General features: G+C 44.0%; 1 protein-coding gene across 8 annotated transcripts in view; it reads right to left on the bottom strand.

Annotated features, from left to right (window-relative positions):
* LOC128663865 (phospholipid scramblase 3) overlaps positions 1–22,349 on the bottom strand; it is a 201,994-nt gene that overhangs the window by 149,190 nt on the left and 30,455 nt on the right. The gene's annotated exons all lie outside the window — the stretch shown is intronic.

The following is a 22,349-nucleotide window of genomic DNA, read 5'->3' as shown; positions in this document are numbered from 1 at the left end:
TGGTTAAATTTTTTTGTTGAAGTTGGGCGTTATGTATTCAATCATTTGGTTCATACTGAATGTTATACTGAGCTCCTGTGCTTAGATACGACATGGAAAATGTGGGTGCAAAAATGTAAAAATTACATGTTGGGAGCTAATATATCTGTTTACAGTTTGTTGTTGGAAATGGATTATGATTGTGTGTTTGTAAAGGCTGCAACGATACTTACTGACAGTACTTTTTTGCAGAGCAGGTGGCTTGGCTGCTTTTTGAGGTGGTGGTCCGGGAACATGGAAGGTGAAAGTTTCCCTTACCCCTCCCCTCCCCCCTTTCTTTTTTTTTCCCTACTATCCCCTCTCTTTCTCTCCCTTACTATTGAACAATGTGTATGTACTGGGTATCTTCTTGAACATGAACATTTAGTATCTATTCCTGGAATGTAGGGGGTATCCACTCCCCCATTAAGAGGAAGACTATACTAACACAACTTAGGAAGCAGGGTGCAGATATTGCATTCTTACAGGAGACGCACTTAAATGATGTAGAGCATGCTAAACTAAAAAGGGATTGGGTTGGGAGGGTTGAATTTGTTTCTTACAAATCTGCCAGCAGAGGTATAGCTATTTTGTTTGGGAAAAACTTAGACATGGGAGACACGACAGTACTAACTGACCCGGAGGGACGGTATTTAGTGGTCCAGACCCAGATTGCGGGTAAAGTATACACAATGTGTAATATTTATGCTCCTAATTCTAAAGACAATGCATTTTGGACTAACCTGACCAGGGTACTAACTCCCTTTTTAGATACTCCTCTCATAATAGGGGGTGATTTTAATCTCGCTCCCAATCCTCACTGTGACAGGCTCAGAGACCACAGCAGACAACCCGGGGGATCACTTCCTAAAACTGGCAACAAATTTGAATTACAAATTTTTAAGTCTTTAGCATCATCACTGGATGTGATAGATATATGGCGTAAACTTAATCCGGATGGCAAGGACTTCACGTGTGTCTCTCGGGTCTCCCTCACTATGTCTCGCATTGATCTGTTTCTGATCTCTGCCTCCCTGATACCTCAGGTTGTAGATGCTAAGATTGGGGAGGTGATAGTCTCAGACCACGCCCCCATAGGGCTATTTTTGGACACTTTGCCGTGCTCAGGCAATCGCAGAAATCTCAGATTTCCACAATACTTGCTTACCTCCCAAGAATTTCAGTTATTTATAGAAACCTGCTGGGACGATTTCCAAACCAATAATGCACAGCATAGGTCGAATCCAGAACTTTTCTGGCAGACGGCAAAGGTAGTGCTGACTGGTGATATTTTCGCTTTTGTTTCTCGTAGGAAAAAAACACAAACAGAGAGACTGGAGAGATTGCGGGAGGACTTGGCAAACTGTTATGGTGTATATCGGGCTACGCCCACATGGTGCTGTTGCCAGAACTATATTAGTGCCAAGAAAGAATATGATGCGCTGCTGACATATCAAGCTTCTCAAACATTGCTGAGAAGTAGGGGTAGATACTATAGATATGGAGATAAATCTGGTAGAATGCTGGCCTCTTTGGTTAACCTAAAATCCTCCAGGCGCTTTGTAGCTGCGATTAAGGATGGAGATACTTTGATTAAAGACCCCAAATGGATTGCGGAAACATTTGCTGCTTACTATTCCAAACTGTACGCGAGTAGCCAAGGGACTTCGGAGGAGATAATGAGAAAATTCTGGAGCTCCATAAAACTCCCGCAGGTATCGGAGGAACAATTAAACAAGCTTAACGCACCCATTTCCACAGAGGAAGTAGATAAGACGATCATGTCTCTAAAATTAGGCAAGGCGGCGGGCCCGGACGGGCTACCTATAGAGTTCTATAGTTTATTGAACTCTAGAGTGACGCCGATTTTAACTGATCTTTATACAGGGTACTTCTCAGATGCGACAAAACCGGCTAGGGCCTTTTCGGCTGCATACATCACCCTTATCCCTAAGGCAGGTAAAGATTCCCTTCTCCCTGAGTCTTATAGGCCAATATCTTTGTTGAACTATAAGATTCTGACCAAGTTAATAGCGGAGCACCTCAAATTTATCCTGCCGGATCTGATCCATGAGGATCAGACGGGATTCATGCTGGCAAGATCCTCGGTGACAAATGTGCGTAGGATACTGCAGATTCTACAGCATTTTTGGAATACAAAGCAATTGGGGGAAGGTGGCAAACTTCCAGAGGCCTTTCTGCTGTCCTTGGATGCAGAAAAGGCCTTTGATAGGGTAGAGTGGCAGCACCTTCTGCACACGCTGACCCGGTTTAACTTCTCGGATCCCTTTGTCTCATTTATTGCGAACCTCTACTCCTCCCCCATTGCTAACATATGTGTCAACAACTTATTCTCTCCCGATGTCATGTTGCAGAGGGGTACGAGGCAGGGATGCCCTTTATCTCCCCTATTATTTATCTTGGCGCTGGAGCCCCTGGCGGTCAAACTGCGTCAGATATTTCCGGGTATTGAGATGGCGGGATGTACACAACACCTCGCATTGTATGTGGATGATATGCTCCTATTTGTACAGGATCCTAAGATCCATATACCATTCATTATACGCACGCTGCAGGACTTCGGATCTTTTTCAGGCTATAAAGCTAATATGCAAAAATCTGAGATTCTATGGCTGCATGGAGGCAAGGGGGTAGGGGATTAATATGACTCCTCTGTGTGCTAAGTTGAGCAACCAGATGAGAAGTTGGAGATCTCTTCCCATCTCATTGGCAGGTAGGGTCAGTCTTCTTAAGATAGTGATTCTGCCCCACCTCCTCTATCCTATGCTCATGCTACCCCTATTGCTTACTAAAGGAGATGTGAAATCTCTAAACTCGGCTCTATGGTATTTCATTTGGCGAGGAGGCAGGCCTCGTATCTCGATGGCCAAGATGTCCCTAAGCTATACTAATGGTGGTATGTCACTGCCGGACTCTAGGCTTTACAATTGGGCAGCTTTAATACGTTTGGTGCTCGATTGGCAGGTAGGCACAAAGCATTTCTATAGACAGAATTTGGAAAGCGCTGCCTTGGGTGGAGTCTCCTTGGCGTACTTACCGCACATGGCACCGTCGAAGGTGGCTAAATCCTTTGAGAGGAACCTGTTATATAAGGATCCCATAAGGGCATGGCATCTGGCTCATGGCTTTTTAACCAAAAGGAGTTTGGGTTCTACCTACCTTCCCTTTAGCGGTAATCCAGATTTCCCAGCGGGCATGGACTCGAAACCATTCCGCAAGTGGGAGGAACTTGGCCTGATGAATGTGGGACAGCTAGTGGAACCACTAACGAAAACTTTTAAATCCTTTTCTGTATTACGAAGGGAATTCAATCTCCCAAGCGACCATTTTTATGCGTATCTACAGGTACGCCACTATGTGGCTACATTGGTTAGGGAGGGACCAGAGTTCTGGGAGGGCTCCCCATTTCGACTCACTCAATCCCTGTTTAAAATGGGCAGATTCTCATTATCGGAGATATATCAAACCCTCTTGCAGCAGAGACTACGCCTAATTCAACCAACCCTATTGGCAGAGAGAGGGTCTGCGGGACACTACATGGGAGGAGGCTCGGGAGGGGCTGGAAAAGATCAGGAGGGCCACTCTGTCTGCTAATCTGAGAGAAACGCAGGTCAGGTTTTTGCACAAAGCATATCTAACTCCCAAAAGCCTTGCCAGATGGATCCCCGATTGGCCTAATAAATGTTCTAAATGCTCTGCGGAGTCCCCGGGCCTGTTGCACAGTATTTATGAATGCCCTCTGATTAGACAATTTTGGAGCAAACTGCAATACTGGGTCAATAAAAAAATGGGCATACAGATAGATTTTACGCCCAAGGTTATATTATTTTTGAAATGGGAGCAACAACACAGACAACATGACTCTGAACTGACTTTACTCATATTGTTAGCAAGGAAAGCTATACTTAACTTCTGGACAAATAACAGGGGTCCGACAGTGACATACGTCAGGAATATGCTGAAAACTCAGCTATTTGGGGAGCAAATTGATGTTAGAATGGATGTGGGAAATAGACTGAATTTATTTTTGAGAAAGTGGCGTAGGCTAATATTAACTTTTGAATTAGAGATACAACGACAGGTACTGGCACCTTTCCACAACACAAGTACATTTCTAGAAGACTCCTTGCAGGGAGAATGGAATCACATTGTATTTCAATGAGCCCTTCCCTTTGTTTCTGGATATCCCCTCCTTTTTCACCCACCACCCTCCCCCCACCTTCCCCCCCCCCTCTCTCCTCCTTCCGGACCACCAACCTCTATATGTTGGTTTAAGACTTTGAGTTGCAGGCTCACGTATTGCAACAATTGAATATGTTATTTAAACGGTTAGTTTAGTTTTGTTATTAAGGGTAGGGGGGCTAAGAGAGAAGCAGTTTTCTCTCTAATAAATGACAAAATATGAGAGTAGGATACATGTGAAATCTGGATAAGCTTGAAGATAATAATCTATTGGAAACTGTTCGAATATATAATGATAAACATTGTATCAAAAATGTATGATGTACTAATGGATTGTATGTATACTTTCACATGTTCTCTCTCAATAAAAAGAATTTAAAAAAAAAAAACACATTAAAAGCAGCGACACGTTTCTCAACCGTTTAAGTCATTTCATCAGGCTGTAAACGACGTATACAACCTATATGGTTGAGAAAGCATTGCTGCTTTTAATGTGTTTTAATACATTTTGATACTTTATTTCGTACTTGCTTTACACAATATTATTTCCTTCATCATGACTCCCATTTACTTCCATGAAGGTTGAGTACCCGGCCTGATACAAATGGTGGGCTATACCACTGCACGCTGAGGTTACATAGGACGTTTTGGGTTTCCTGTATCCTGATTGGTGATCGATCCCCACGTGATTGGCCCGGTTGGCATAGCAGTCTGTCTGGCGAATTTTTAAGGTCCCGGCTCGCTTTGTTAGGCACCATACAAGTGCCGCTTTCTCTGTGAGCACCCATCTGTCTGGGCTTGTCTTCGTCCTGTTTGTATCCCCATGCACAGACGATATTGCTTTATGAGGCGCCTCTTCATCTGTTCCCACAGGTCTCTCCAACCTCTAAAGTGAACTGTATGTCAGGATCAGGATGGTGCAGCACAGGAGCAGAACAGAAAGCCTTTTTCAGATGAGAGAAGGCATTTATGGCTTCAGGAGGCCAATGTTTACAGTCCTTGTTCCGTTTTGTCAATTCAGTGAGTGGAGCGGCTGTTTGAGAAAAGTTCTTTAAAAAAACTTGTGGTAATAATTGGAGAACCCCAAGAATCTCTGTAATTCCTTTAATGAAGTAGGTTGAGTCCATTCTAAAACTGAGGTGCGTTTAGCAGGATCCATGGCAAAACCCTCCTTTGAGATGACATAACCTAGGAACTGGATCTGAACTTGATCAAACTCACATTTTTCTAGCTTGGCTACCAAAGAATTGTCTCTGAGACGTTGAAGTACCTGTCTCACGTGCTTATGATGCTCCTTCAGAGTGGAAGAGAAAACAAGGATGTCATCCAGATAGACGATGACAGTGCGGTTGAGGAGGTCACGGAAGACATCGTTGACAAATGCCTGGAAGACTGCAGGGGCATTACACAGCCTAAAGGGCATTACGAGGTATTCATAATGCCCTGATCTTGTGTTGAAGGCAGTCTGCCATTTGTGGCCTGGAAAGATACGAATCAGGTTGTATGCCCCACGTAAGTCCAGCTTGGTGAAGAAGCAAGCATCCTGGAGTGAGTCATACAGTTTGATGATCAATGGAATGGGATAGAAATTCTTGATAGTTATGTTGTTCAAGGCCCTGTAGTCAATGCACGGTCTGAGCCAACCATCCTTCTTACTGACAAAACAGAAGCCTGCCCCAGCAGGAGAGGAGGAAGGGCGAATGAAACATTTAGCTAGATTCTCTTGGATGTACTCCTCCATGGATTTGGTTTCCTCTTTGGAAAGTGGATAAGTCCTCCCTTTAGGAAGTGGGGCTCGGGGAAAGAGGTCAATTTTGCAGTCATAAGGACAGTGGGGTGGCAGCACATCGGCTGCTTTTTTCTCAAACACATCTGCGAAGTCTGCATATACTGAGGGAAGGTTTGTAGGAGTTTGTATACTGGCTATGGGGATGTGGAGCAGAGGAGTGACTTTAGCAAGGCAGGAGTGGAATGTTACAGTCCTTTAGTTGGTGGGAGTTAGAACCACAATAAAAGCAAAGTCTCAATCTCCTTCTTCTCTGCCTTTCAGACTCTGTGGGTTTGAAGGAGGAAAGATCCATGGGTTCCTCTACTGGGGTGACTGAAGAAGTTGATGGGGTAAAGAAAACTGCAGAAACCGGACGAAAAGAAAGACGGGAGGGAAGGATTCTCTGAGTTCTGTCTCTCTCGGCTTGTCTCTCCTGGAAGTGAGAATCTAGACTGATACAAAGTGTTATAAAATAATCCAAAGAAGAGGGAATATCACGATAAGTGAGTTTATCTTTGATACATTCATGCAGACCCCTCCTAAAGGCTGCCTTGAGGGAACCGCTCTCCCAACTGGTCTCAAGTGAGTGACAAACTCAATGGAAAATTGTGCCACAGTTCTATTGACTTGGCGGAGATCTAGGAGAGAACATTCTGCAGTAGAAGTACGGCCAGAAGTCCCAAATACAGATGTAAGTGCAGAAATGAATGCATCAGCGTCGTTCAAGAGTGGAGATTTCTGTTCCAAAAGGGGAGAGACCCAGGCTAGGGCCTTGTCTTTCAATAAGGAAATGATAAAGGTGACCCTTCACTGGTGAGACTGAAAGGTGTGAGGATCATTGCGGAAGTGCAGTCTGTATTGGTTAAGAAAACCCCTGCAATCAGTAGTACTCTCATACTTGTCAGGAAATGGTATCTGGGGTATACTTCCAGAAGCAGAGGAAGAAGCCGCAGTACTAGGAGCAGAGACTGGCGGTACAACAACGTGAGCGGTATTCCTCGCTGTAACAAGTGATGAGAGTTGAACGGTTATAGCCTCTAGTTTGAAATCCATACTCTGCAACTTTGTGGTATGGATTCCCAACATCTGGCTCAATGGCCTAAGTATAATGTAATGCCTGTGGGATAATCCAGTATCAGACCAAACTCGGCCAGTAGTCTTCTTATCCCACTAGAATGGTCAGGCAGGGAGGGTTTGGCAACAGTAAAGCAGTCCAAGGGTAAACCACTAGAGTGGTCAGGCAGGGAGGGTTTGGCAACAGTAAAGTAGTCCAAGGGTAAACCACTAGAGTGGTCAGGCAGGCAGGGTTTGTCAACAGTAAAGCAGTTAAAGGGTAAACCACTAGAATGGTCAGGCAGGCAGGGTTTGGCAACAGAGAGGCAATCCAGAACAATAGGGGTTAATCAAGCAGAGTGGTCAAACAAGCAGAGTTCAACAGCAGTATATCAATCCAGCAATATAGGGGTTAAGAGGCAGAGTGGTCAAACAAGCAGAGTTTAGCAGCAGTATATCAATCCAGCAATATAGGGGTTAACAGGCAGAGTGGACAGACAAGCAGAGTTCAGCAGCAGTATATCAATCCAGCAATATAGGGGTTAAGAGGCAGAGTGGTCAAACAAGCAGAGTTTAGCAGCAGTATATCAATCCAGTAATATAGGGGTTAACAGGCAGAGTGGACAGACAAGCAGAGTTCAGCAGCAATATATCAATCCAGCAATTTAGGGCTTAAGAGGCAGAGTAGTCAGATAGGCAGTGTTCAGCAGCAGTATATCAATAAGGCAATCAGAGAAGTAACGATCTATCACACCCAGGAGCACACAAAGTAACACCTATACTTGGGCAGTGATAGGACGTTTTTGAGAAACTTACATATGTGCAGGATTCGCAGCGTGCAGCGATGACGTCAGCGCCGCACGCATCCGGACCAGATACAGCCCCTGGCAACGAGCAGGGAAGGAGATGCCGCCCCCTAGCAATGGCTAGAGCGGTGCGGCGTGACACTGTGTGTACTGATGTTTTGCACTGATACTGTGTATAACAAAACATTCACACAGAAGATGACAGAAATCATTTACTTTATTCATAACATTTTTTTTTATTATGATTTTGTACAGGCATATGAAAAATGTACTGAGAAAGACAAAGAAGTAAATACATTACATCTCAGAAGCATAATACATTCCACAATGAATAGCATAAGATAACAAAGAACTCAGAATTGTTTATATAACAATACTGGTGCATAAACAATAACTTAGCTAAATTATAAATAGAATGCCTGACCATCTGCAAAACTTCATGGAAAAACTCAGAAGGCCACTATTGGACCTCTAACAAGTTATTGCAAGTAATAGAAAGTATCCTAACATGAAGAGACCACGTTTGGATCTCACATTAAAAACCTACGGCTAGATTTAGAGTTTTGTCGGTAACGACACGTGTAGCTAACGCTGGCTTTTTTTTCTCCGCACCTTTTAAATACCGCTGGTATTTAGAGTTCACAGAAGGGCTGCGCTAGGCTCCAAAAAGGGAGCGTAGAGCATAATTTACTGCCACTGCAACTCTAAATACCAGCGGTGCTTAGGGACGCGGCCAGCTTAAAAAACGTGCTCGTGCACGATTCCCCCATAGGAAACAATGGGGCAGTTTGAGTTAAAAAAAAACCTAACACCTGCAAAAAAGCAGCGTTCAGCTCCTAACGCAGCCCCATTGTTTCCTATGGGAAAACACTTCCTATGTCTGCACCCTAACATGTACCCCGAGTCTAAACACCCCTAACCTTACACTTATTAACCCCTAGTCTGCCGCCCCCGCTATCGCTGACCCCTGCATATTATTATTAACCCCTAATCTGCCGCTCCGTAGACCGCCGCCACCTACATTATCCCTATGAACCCCTAATCTGCTGCCCCTAACCCCCGCCGACCCCTATATTATATTTATTAACCCCTAATCTGCCCCCCTCAACGTCGCCGACACCTACCTACACTTATTAACCCCTAATCTGCCGACCGGACCTCACCGCTACTATAATAAAGTTATTAACCCCTAACCCGCCTCTAACACTAAGCCCCTGAAGATCTTCCTACCTTATCTTCACCACACCGGGTATCACCGATCCGTCCAGGCTCCGATGTCTTGATCCAAGCCCAAGCGGGGGGCTGAAGACGTCCATCCTCCGGCTGAAGTCTTGATCCAAGCGGCGGCTGAAGAAGTCCATCTTTGGGCAGAAGTCTTCATCCTATCCGGGCAGAAGAGGAGATCCGGACCGGCAAACATCTTTATCTAAGCAGCATCTTCTATGTTCTTCCATCCGATCACGAGCGGCTCCATCTTCAAGACCTCCGGCGAGGATCCATCCTCTTCTTCCGACGACTAGACGACGAATGAAGGTTCCAAGATGGCGTCCCTCGAATTCCGATTGGCTGATAGGATTCTATCAGCCAATCGGAATTAAGGTAGGAAAATTCTGATTGGCTGATGGAATCAGCCAATCAGATTCAAGTTCAATCCGATTGGCTGATGCAATCAGCCAATCAGATTGAGCTCGCATTCTATTGGCTGTTCCGATCAGCCAATAGAATGTGAGCTCAATCTGATTGGCTGATCTAATCAGCCAATCAGATTGAACTTGAATCTGATTGGCTGATTCCATCAGCCAATCAGAATTTTCCTACCTTAATTCCGATTGGCTGATAGAATCCTATCAGCCAATCAGAATTCAAGGGACGCCATCTTGGATGATGTCCCTTAAAGGAACCTTCATTCGTAGTCTAGTCGTCGGCCGCCGCATGGATCAAGACTTCAGCCGGAGGATGGACGTCTTCAGCCCCCCGGTTGGGCTTGGACCAAGACATCTGAGCATGGACGGATCGGTGATACCCGGTGTGGTGAAGATAAGGTAGGAAGATCTTCAGGGGCTTAGTGTTAGGTTTATTTAAGGGCGGTTTGGGTTAGATTAGGGGTATGTGGGTGGTGGGTTGTAATGTTGTGGGGGGGTATTGTATGTTTTTTTTTCCAGGCAAAAGAGCTGAATTATTTGGGGCATGCCCCGCAAAAGGCCCTTTTAAGGGCTGGTAAGGTAAAAGAGCTTTTCTATTTTAATTTTAGAATAGGGTAGGGCATTTTTTTATTTTGGGGGGCTTTGTTATTTTATTAGGGGGCTTAGAGTAGGTGTAATTAGCTTAAAATTGTTGTAATATTTTTCTAATGTTTGTAAATATTTTTTTATTTTTTGTAACTTAGTTCTTTTTTATTTTTTGTACTTTAGTTAGTTTATTTAATTATATTTATTTGTAGGTATTGTATTTAATTAATTTATTGATAGTGTAGTGTTAGGTTTAATTGTAACTTAGGTTAGGATTTATTTTACAGGTAATTTTGTAATTATTTTAACTAGGTAGCTATTAAATAGTTCTTAACTATTTAATAGCTATTGTACCTGGTTAAAATAAATACAAAGTTGCCTGTAAAATACATATAAATCCTAAAATAGCTACAATATAATTATAATTTATATTGTAGCTATATTAGGATTTATTTTACATGTAAGTATTTAGCTTTAAATAGGAATAATTTATTTAATAAGAGTTAATTTATTTTGTTAGAATAAAATTATATTTAACTTAGGGAGGTGTTAGGGTTAGGGTTAGACTTAGCTTTAGGGGTTAATACATTTATTAGAGTAGCGGTGAGGTCCGGTCGGCAGATTAGGGGTTAATACTTGAAGTTAGGTGTCGGTGATGTTAGGGAGGGCAGATTAGGGGTTAATACTATTTATTATAGGATTATTGAGGCGGGAGTGAGGCGGATTAGGGGTTAATACATTTATTAGAGTAGCGGTGAGGTCCGGTTGGCAGATTAGGGGTTAATAATTGTAGGTAGGTGGAGGCGATGTTGGGGGCGGCAGATTAGGGGTTAATAAATATAATATAGGGTCGGCGGTGTTAGGGGCAGCAGATTAGGGGTACATAGGGATAATGTAGGTTGCGGCGGTGTGCGGTCGGCAGATTAGGGGTTAAAAAAATTTAATAGAGTGGTGGAGATGTGGGGGGGCCTCGGTTTAGGGGTACATAGGTAGTTTATGGGTGTTAGTGTACTTTAGAGCACAGTAGTTAAGAGCTTTATGAACCAGCGTTAGCCCAAAAAGCTCTTAACTCCTGACTTTTTTCTGCGGCTGGAGTTTTGTCGTTAGATTTCTAACGCTCACTTCAGCCAAGACTCTAAATACCAGCGTTAGAAAGATCCCATTGAAAAGATAGGATATGTAAATGGCGTAGGGGGATCTGCGGTATGGAAAAGTCGCGGCTGCAAAGTGAGCGTTAGACCATTTCCTGACTGACTCTAAATACCAGCGGGCGGTAAAAACCAGCGTTAGGAGCCCCTAACGCTGGTTTTGACGGCTAACGCCAAACTCTAAATCTAGGCGCTAATTTTTAAACTATTAAACCAGGGGTATCAAGCTCAATGTATCTGGGGTCACTGGCCAAGTGTTGTTCTCCCATGGGGGAGTAAGTGCTCTGGAACTGGATATGCTGTAAACTGGAAGTGACATTTACTCAAGCAGTAGTGCATGGTGGGAGTAGCCCACAATAGACATTAACAGTTGTCTCTATGTATCTTGTGAGTGCCACGTGAAGTAATCATTCTGGAACTGTATAACGAAGTGAAAAGTGACATTTATCCATGTAGTGCATGGTGGGAGTCTACACTGGACTCTTCTCTTTATATTTATCTTGTGAGTGCCTATAAAGAACATCAACTAGTTACACCTCTTAGAACACTAAACAAACAAACAAAAAAGACATATCAAATTAATGATTTGCCTATTAAACAAGGAAGGACCAGATGACACTCTCTTGAGGGATGCATATGTCCACGGGGCAAGTACTTTGAGACCACTGATTTAAAGCATTCCCTAAGAGCAATAGAGAATGTAGATATTGGCCACTTTTAGACCACCTAATAAGCTATGGCAAACTAAAAAAGGGGAAAATAATGGGGAGAGATATAAGTTTAATATAGAAAGCGTATGTGTATGCTAGGAATTATTTCCAAAAATTATCATTTCTGAGTAAACTGACTACTTGTTATATATTTCTCTTACCAAGTTTTGCATATGGGAAGGCATAGAAAATATTCATACAATATTTGACAATTGGTATCTAAAAGAAACTAAAGCAAGGACTATTCAGTAACAACGAGAGAAAAACTGATTCAGATAGAGCATGCAGTTTTAAGCAACGTTCTAATTTACTCCTATTATCTATTTTTCTTTGTTCTCTTGCTATCTTTATTTGAAAAGAAGGCATCTAAGCTAAGGAGCAAGCCAATTTTTGGTTCAGAACCATAGACAGCATTTATCCACCAATCAGCAAGGACAACCCAGGTTGTGAACCAAAAATAGTCCTGCTTCTAAACTTACATTCTTGATGTTCAAATAAAGATAACAAGAGAATGAAGAAAAAATTATAATAGGAGTAAATTAGAAAGTTGCTCAAAAATTGCATGCTCTATCTGAATCATGAAAGATAAAACTTGGGTTCAGTGTCCCTTTAAAGGGACATGAAATAAAATTGTGTGTTTGGCTCACCCATGTGTATTACTATTTCCTAAATAAAGGATATTTGAAGAATAAAGCAAATAAAATAATAGAAGTAAATTGGAATGTTTAAAATTGTATTCTTTATCTGAATCATGGTTTCATATCCCTTTAAGTGTGCACAATGTCTAAAAGTAAAAGAGGCTAACACTTGAGTGATATCTGTGAATTTCATAGTAAAAATCCAAGTACTTTCCCAACTTTGAAAAAGCCTATTAATGAGTTTCCCTTGCAGAATTTTTCAAACAGCATTTTATTTTATCTGATGTTTAAAACATGTTTCATCAACAACCAAAAAATGCACATATAGAGGGTAGGAAAAAAGTTTCTTCTTTATTCTGGAAAGGTCTGGAGATTCTTTTTAAGTGCTACACACATAGGGGATGCTGCAAAAGTATAGTGAAAAAGAATGTACTGTTCTATAAGCCAAAGTAAATAAAGGCATTGTCCGAACATGCACACAGATAATGGTGTCTGATTCTTTAATTGCTTTACAGATAACTTCAACTCTTGTTCCCCACATGACATAAGGGTAACAAATACAACAAACGACACCATCTTAAAGCATTTTGACACCCTCTTCTGTCAATTCCACTAACGTGCAAAGTCTTTTTATTAAGCCAGATTTTTCTGGCTCTGCTGTCCATTAATTGGTTTACTACTATTTTGTAAGGTTAAAGTTAGTGCCCTACCCTACCCCACCCCACCCACAACTCTGCAACATAGCTGCCACCAAGGTCTCCAAACTTTCCTAAGGCAATTAACCATTGGGTCCCTTTATACTACTGGCACCAATCATTAAAATGCAGCACCATTACACTGAGTCTTTGCTGCCTCCCAGATGCTGTCTGCCAGGAAAAGACTTAAACTCTTAAGGACTGGTGCTCTACTTGGTAGTTACACTCCCTTAACCTAAATAACGTAACTTTATAATACTTAGAATAAAGACACAGACACATAGAGCTGGGTATAAGACCATATATCATGGTCACGTTTTTTTAACTTTAAATAAACCTGACTTCGACTCTAGTCGTAACTTTAAACATTAACTTGTGGTGGCATTCGAGGCCTAGCAAAATATTGGCTCCATATGACCTTGAGGTCGGGCCAGGTGTTGTTTTAATTTAAAGGTTAAAAAGGGGAGCCCCAAAGAGGCTTCGCCCCATTCCGTCTAGGAGGCACAAATGTAGCCCGACTGTCATAGTCTCTGCCCTCAGATATTTATGGCCATGACCTCCCGCCTTTAGGAGATATATAATTATCTCTGATTCGCCCTATAAGAAAAAGCCCTGCAGCAATTTTTTCCAGGAAGCATCAAAATTAAGCGCTAAGGTCTTACAACGATTAGGCCCACTAACCCTATCCCTGCCTTAAGCCTAAGGGACCAGCAACCTCTAGGGAAGCCATCTTCCTGAATGATGCCACTAACTTCGGAAACAAGCATTTTCCATGGGGAGGGATGGGAAACTTTCTCTGCTGAAAATCCCAGGAAGAAGAGGCCGGATCCTTCTAGACCTAGCCTTATAACTGGTAAGTCAGAGCCCTCCCCTCATTTTGCAACAATGTTGCCATCACAGACATAACCAGGGATTTTCAATGCCTACAGATTGCACAGGCCCTTAATTATGTTTCAGGAGACTTTGCTACCTTACACTCCCATAAAGACTGATGCTCTACTTGGTAGTTAAACTCCCTTAACCTAAAAAACATAACTTTATAATACTAACTTAGAATAAAGACACAGAGAGCTGGGAATAAGACCATATCTTGGTCACGTTTATTTAACTTTAAATAAACCCAAGTTCAATTGAAGTCATAACTTTAAACATTAACTGGTGGTGGCATTCGAGGCCTAGAAAAATATTGGCTCCATATGACTAGAGGTCGGGCCAGGTGTTCTTGGAATTGAAAGGTTGAAAGGGGGAGCCCCAAAATGAGGCTCCACCCCATTCCATCTAGGAGGCGCAAATGTCCTAAAGGATCTTCAGCCAGCAGTCCTGTGGGGCGGGGTACCCCCAGGGCATGACCTGGTGACGTCCCCCCGCCCATTAGCCTGACTGTCACCCCTACAGACTCTGACCTCAGATATTTATTGCCACGACCTCCCACCACAAGGCGGGGCATGACCTGGTGACGTCCCCCCGCCCATTAGCCTGACTGTCACCCCTACAGACTCTGCCCTCAGATATTTATTGCCACGACCTCCCACCACAAGCAATCTGAAGGCGGACTCTATGTTGAGCTTAGCTAACAGCGCATGCAGGCCGGCCCCCTTGACTAACTCTAAGGCTTGGTTGAACGACTGATACCTGACAAAACTCACGTCCGGATCAATAGTGTCATTCACAGAGCTATCTTTCGAGTAGGATAGGTGTTGGATAAGCCGAAACTTACCTGGTTCCTTCTTAGGGACCACTCCCAGTGGGGAGATCACCAAGAAAGGAAGTTGTGGCTCGCTAAATGGGCCCGCAAAACGGGCCCGCAAAACAACCTAGGGAAAGCTCTTTCGCCAGCTTAGTCCTAACCTCCTCTGGGAGCTCGTATGCTGATTTTAAATTCTTGTAAATGATAGATCCCCGCACCACCCCCTGTGTGTGGATCCTGAACCCAACCCCAATACCCTCTAGCAGCAGGTCAGCAGCCTCCCGGTCAGGGTAGGCAGCCAACCACTGCCTAATTGTGGCCAGCTTTAGCAGGTTGGAGCCCTTTGGTTAGCTCCCCTTTTTTGTGGTCCTCTATTGGTACCGCCTTCTTTCCTCTTTGGTCAGTCTGTGCCCGGGTGCTGACCGCCGCAGTACATGCAGGCGTGACGAAAGGAGCAGGATGTTCCTTTGTCACACTGGTTTTCGTTGTACCGCCAACATTCCCTGCGCTTAATGGGACCCTGTTGCTTGAGAAACCCTGCGTGCGCGGGGAGGCCCATCAAAGTCCCTTTTTCTGGGCCCAACTGAGACCATAGGTCCAGGGCCTTTAACCCGAGATTGAGGATGGGGTTTCCAACCATCTTACGCCTAAACTCACTGTCATAAGCTCTCCACGTCCCCTCCCCGAACCTGTTATAGACATATTTGATGATATTAGTGTATTTAATGATATCAACTTCAGACTTGGGTCTTTGTTCCACATAACAGAAGGAGAAACTCCTGAAACATCGCCACCACTCCTCAAAGGTGTCAGGCCGCTGGATCTTTTTAGGCCCCGTCCTCATGGCGCTCCTTTTCTCTATGGGCCTCCAGGGATAGCTCAAACATATTAACGTATCTGTGGTCCCTGATCTTTTGGACTGTCTTCGATTTTAAATGTGCGTGAAGGGAATGGATCTTACAAGGGTTGGAGTCCCCTTACACTGCTACTCTCCTAGCACTGACTACACTCTCTCGTGCCAGATTGCTAGCTGTGTTCATGGCCCCGGCCCCTGATGTCACTTGAGCAGTGACAGGCAATGCTTCGGGGTGCGGGCGACCTGCTGGCGCTAGACCCTATTCTGGTTGCGATCCGCTACGAGTAGTTTCAGCATTCTGAGCATGCGCCTCTGCCCTTTGCTATTGAGCCCTAGCTTCTTTCCCCCATCTGAGTCAGAGTGTGTGCTAGAGTCACTGCTAAATGTTTGTGTGAGGTGCAATGTTGATATCTCACCGGCTGTGGAGGTGGATGTTCCTCCGCTTGCTGAGGGTGGTCTCAATGTCCCCTCCACAGGCTCTGCGGCCCTGGTCGGCGCAGCTCTGTCGTTTGCACTGCCAGGTGGCGTAGCAGCCTGCCCATGTCCTGAAGTCTCTGCCCCGTCCGTGGCACTCATTGCTTCCTGTGAGGGAGAGATAAAGGAGAGGGGAGTATCCAGGCCGGCCACCAATGAATCCCTGCTTTGTCTGCGGGAGGGGGTAGACATCATGTGTTCATTAACCCCAGCCAGCTCATTCATATCAAATGCATCCGCATCCACACCGACATCACTCATTCCCACATCCATGCATTGCTGCCTTTTTTGCCTAACGCCTTTAATTAGTGCCTGATGCGTAATGGCTAATGTCTTATTGTGAGCTCCATATCCCACTCGGGCCTTTTGCGATGCCCCACGGCCCCCTAGTACCCACACTGGATTGTTCCGCTCTCATTCCTCTTTGGTATGGGCGGGGTATAAGGGCTCCGGACATGCGCACACCAGATCCCTGACTAGGCGCCCTACTGAAACCTGGACCTGTACCTATACCTCGCCCCATTTTTATTAATGTAGCTCTGGCACCTCTTATGGCTTTTGCATAGTAGTGCGCAGTGGAGCCGCCGTACCCGGATACTTCCCACTCACCTGTGGACAGAGAACCGCTGGTCCCCTTTCTCACCACCGTCGCTCTCACTGCCGGTCCCGATGCTCCCGATCCACGCACGTCACTTCCAGAAGTGACGTCATGCGCGTTGGGCTTTGAGACTGCATGACTGGAAGTGGGAGCGGCCAGCGCCAGGCCGCGACTGAGGCCTACTGGCGGTAATGGACTCTGGCCTTCTAATGGGAGTGTTAGCGTTAATGGGGCCCCAGGAACCTATGAACCCTGCCCAGATGCCGGGCTAATAGGCCCAGATGAAACCGAGGGTGCAACAACCTGGGGAATCACAACCGCAGACAGGGCCCTAAATAGGCCCACAACCGCAGCCACCACTTCCTGGGAAAGCCTGGAGGATATTAAGGCCCCAACTCCTGCCTCTAGTGCCCTCTCTAAGCTTGGGGGGGGCCCGTCACTTTCTCCCTATGTCCCTCCGCCCCCACTATTGGTTGCATGCTTGGGCCTGGTGCCACAGTGGAAGCGGGAGTGGGATTGGGAGTTGGATTAGGTTAGAGGGGATAACAGAGGATACAGGCCTGTCTTTTGTGGGAGTTTGTGGCACGAAATCCTCATCCTCTTCCTCCTGTCGCCCCTTAGGTACAGCACTGCGATGAGGAGCTGCAGCCTCGTCCCTGTAACATTTGGGCAATGCTGTAGTCCTCTTGACTCGATCCTTCACTGTTGAGAAGTATGGTGAGCTTGAAAACCTTCAAGTGAAACTTTCTCTGCTGAAAATCCCAGGAAGAAGAGGCCGGATTCTTCTAGACCTAGCCTTATAACTGGTAAGTCAGAGCCCTCCCCTCATTTTGCAACAATGTTGCCATCACACACATAATTGTGGTATACTGTTACTTTAAGAAAAGACACTCTGGAGCTGGGAGGGAACTCTATGATCAACAGCCATCTTCTTTATGTTAATTTTCTCAGTTAGTGTTGTTGCTTGCATCTGAGCTGAATAAAGACCTGCTCTGTGTACCTACTATCAAGTAGTGCTTATTCCTTCTAAAGAGATTGTAACAAGGACTTTATTCACAGTTGGAACATGGAGATGTTCAGAGCACCAGACCCTCTACAATTCACAGGAAATGTAAGTGAAAACTGGAGAAGATGGGAGCAAAGATTTTTATTTTAGGCTGAGGCAGTTGAACTTTATAAAAAAGAGCAGACAACTCACATTGCCATAGCCCTGCATGTTTTGGGTGGGGAAGGCCAAGAGATTTACAACACTTTAGAACCAGCCCTGCCTGCTGACAGAACCTTAGACTTAGTGCTGTCAGGGAGCATTGTACTCCAAAGAAAAATGTTGTGTTTGAGCAACATCAGTTTTGGTCACATTCATATTATGAGGGGCAGTGCATAATAAAAGCCAGAGATTGTGAGTTTGGTGCAATACTTGATGACATGTTAAGAGACAAATTAGTATTCAGTGTTACAGATACCAGACTTAAAGAATGTTTGCTCAGAGAGACTGACCTTACACTAAAAAAGGCAGTGGAGATATGTCAGGCTGCTGAAGCTACTAAATTCCAGGTTCAGGTTATGGCTGCAAACACACCAGCAAGTTCCTACCAGGCTATTCATGCTTTACATTACAAACCCACACTCACTAGCCAAGCAGAGTCTACTAGAGGCAGCAAGAACAAACCTCACTCTAGTGCATGTTCTGAGCAAAAAATGAATGTGTACCCTAGGTGTGATGGGGTACACCCACCTTAAAGATGCCCAGCATTTGGGTGTGTTTGTTACACTTGTCACAAAAGGAATCATTTTGCAAAATGCTGTAAATCACATGGCCAGGAGTGTGACAGAGTAAAAACAGTTGAGACTTTATTTATAGGAGCAATATTGAAAGATGTAAGACAAGAACTAAAACATTCTGCATGGTTCTCTGAAATGCAAATCAATGGTGCACCCATTAACTTTAAACTGGATACTGGTGCTGAGGCAAATGTGCTACCTATCCCTGCACAGTTCTGCATCAGAAATACTAACACTATGTTAATTGCTTAAGGGGGTTCCAAAATCCGTCCAGAAGGTATGGTGCATCTCACTGCAGCCACCCCCACACATACAGCAGAGCTGGAATTCTTTATTACGCGATGCTCCTCACTTCCATTATTAGGAAAAGCAGCATGCCAGGAACTGGATTTACTTCGCAAAGTTCACACAATATCTACACGAAAACTCTATACAAAAGATGATCTGGTAAAACGTTACCCTGATGCATTTCAAGGAATTGGGCAATTTAAAGGAACTTACCACATCTATTTGGACCAAAGTGTTGCTCCAGTCATACATGGCTGCAGGAAAATCCCATTTGCAATACTGGGCAAGCTTAAAGAGACTCTAATGCAGTTAGAAAAGGATCAGATCATTGCTAAAGTACACACTCCCACTGATTGGGTGAATAGCCTTGTTGTAACAGAAAAGAAAAATGGTACTCTGAGGGTATGTTTGGACCCTCATGATCTTAACAAGGCTATAAAGCGTCATCACTTCAATATCCCTACTGCAGAGGATGTACAGAGTCAACTGGCCGGGAAAACCATATTCACCATCTTAGATGAAAAGGATGGTTACTGGCAAGTTAAATTAGACAAAGAGTCCTCAGAACTATGCACTTTCAACTCCCCATAGGGGTGCTTTAGATTTTGGAGGATGCCATTTGGGATAAAGTCAGCCAGTGAAGTATTTCGGCAGAAAAATATGGAGATTTTTGGGGACATCCCAGGTGTGCATACCATAGCTGATGATATGCTTATTGCTGCATCATCAGATGAAGAACATGATCAGATCCTGAGCCAGGTGATAAACAGGGTATTAGAACAGAACATTAAGTTCAATCCAGATAAAATCCAATTCAAAGTATCAGAAGTTCGGTATATGGGACATGTCATCACCCCTGCTGGAGTTCAACCTGATGTAGAGAAAGTCCAAGCAATTAGCAAAATGCCTGACCCAGAGGACAAAAAAGGGCTGCAAAGATTTTTGGGCATTGTCCGTTATCTGGCACAATATATACCAGGGGAGGCAGAGATTAATGCTCCTTTGAGAAAGTTACTTTGCAATGATATTGTTTGTCAGTGGGGTCCAGAGCATATTAAAGCAGTACAGTCTTTAAAGCAGGCACTGATTGAGGCTCCAGTATTAAGATTTTTTGACCCAGCAAAAGCAGTGGTGATTCAGGCAGAAGCATCTAAATCAGGCCTTGGAGCTTGCTTACTTCAAGACAATTGCCCTATAGCATATGCATCGAGAGCAATGACTGCCACAGAGCAAAATTATGCCCAGATTGAGAAAGAACTATTGGCTATTGTATATGCTACAAAAAAGTTTAACCAGTTTATATTCGGCAGAGCAGTTACAGTACATTCTGACCGCAAGCCTCTTGAATCGATCCTCACTAAACCATTGAGCAAAGCACCAGCAAGACTCCAAATAATGCTCTTACAACTGCAACGATACAACCTAAGCATCATTTATACTCCTGGGCGTGATATGTTTATTTCTGATACTCTTTTCAGGGCCCCTGTGGATCCACCAGGACAAGAAGAGGACAGTTTATCAGAAGAAAGGGTCGTCTATACACTGTCATCATCAGACTCTATTGGGACTAAGATTTTATTTTATTTACAAACTTCCATGGCAGAAGATGCAGACTTAAACAAACTTCAACAACTTCTGTCTGAAGGTTGGCCACAAAGAAAAAGGCAACTCCATGCAGTCATTTTGGCAATTTAGGCACTTGCTCTGCATGGAAGATGGTCTCTTATTGCTGGGTGAAAAGATTGTAGTTCCTCGGAATGCTCGCAGGAAAATTCTAGAAAGTCTGCATGAGTGCCATCAAGGTATACAGAGAACCAAAATGCGGGCTCGGATGATCCTGTTCTGGCCCAGCATGTCCAAGGACATACAACAGATGGTAGAGATCTGCATGATTTGTGCTAGTCACCTACCAGCGAATCAAAAGGAACCATTACTGTCACACAAAATTCCTCACCTGCCTTGGCAAAAACTGGCAGTGGACATTTTTGAGTGGAAGGGATCGTCATTTCTTGTAACAGTAGACTATTTTTCCAAGTATCCTGAAGTACTAAAGTTGTCTGATAAAACTGCAACAACAGTAATTGCAAAGCTGAAAGCAACATTTAGTAGACATGGCATCCCAATAGAAGTTATCAGTGACCATGTACCCTTTGCCAGTGCTGAGATGAAGGCATTTGCTGCACAATGGGGTATTAAGTTTACTCATTCTAGTCCTGGTTACCCCCAATCAAATGGACTGGCAGAAAGAACTGTAAAAACAATTAAACTCATGCTCCAAAAAACATGGGAATCGGGGGTAGATGCTCATATTGCGCTTCTAGAATTGCACAATACTCCAATCACTGGAATGGCCTATTCCCGAGCACAACTTTTAATGGGTCGGACACTGAGAACCAAGTTACCAGTTGCAGCTCATGCATTAAAGCCCCAGATCCCTAAGAATGCACACCAAAAATTGAGGGAGCTACAGCATAGGCAGAAAGTATATTATGATCATGGTGCTAAGCCACTGCAAGCCTTCCAAAAAGGGGATGCAGTGCGTATGGAGACATCAGCGGGTTGGCAGCCTGCATAGATATCATCTGTTGGTTCTGAGCCAAGATCATATGTAGTTAAAACAAATGATGGCAGACAGTACAGGAGAAACCGGCGTCATCTCCGGATGAATTACACATATGAACAAGAGCACTCAGAGCCACAGGTACTTGTACCTGAAAAAAGGAGAAGAGTCGCCAATTACTCACAATACTGACTCAGAGACTGAAGTGCCAGGTTCAGATGCAAACCAAGGAGAATTTGTCCCGATACAGTCTGCAGAAGCTGGACACAAAACATCACGAGCTGGAAGGGCAATACACCCTCCAGAGAGACTAAAAGATTATGATGTAGGATAAAGTATATTCAGCTATTGGAGCACATTTGTATTGTTTCTTTGTTATTAAGATGTGTTAAATGTTAAGAGGGGATTTGGAAGTAGTTGGGGAGATGTGGTATACTGTTACTTTAAGAAAAGACACCCTGGAGCTGGGAGGGAACTCTATGATCAGCAGCCATCTTCTTTATGTTAGTTTTCTTATTTAGTTAGTTAGTGTTGTTGCTTACATCTGAGCTGAATAAAGACCTGATCTGTGTACCTACTATCAAGTAGTGCTTATTCCTACTGCTAAATACCCACACAAGAAACATGACAATAATAACCAGAGATTTTCACTACCTATAGATTGCACAGGCCCTTCATTACGTTTCAGGAGACTTTGCTGCCTTATACGTTCAGTTCCTTGCTATTGAGAAATAGTGTAAAGTCCACCCTGCCACTCCCATGCTGCCTTCAACTACAATAATATAAACTCCCCCTCCTCAGCAAACGCCTCTCAGAAAAAAAAATCTACCTGATTCA

The sequence above is a fragment of the Bombina bombina genome, chromosome 6 (genome assembly GCF_027579735.1).
Source record: "Bombina bombina isolate aBomBom1 chromosome 6, aBomBom1.pri, whole genome shotgun sequence".
NCBI lineage: Eukaryota > Metazoa > Chordata > Amphibia > Anura > Bombinatoridae > Bombina > Bombina bombina.
This window is presented reverse-complemented; position numbering and strand designations above follow the sequence as displayed.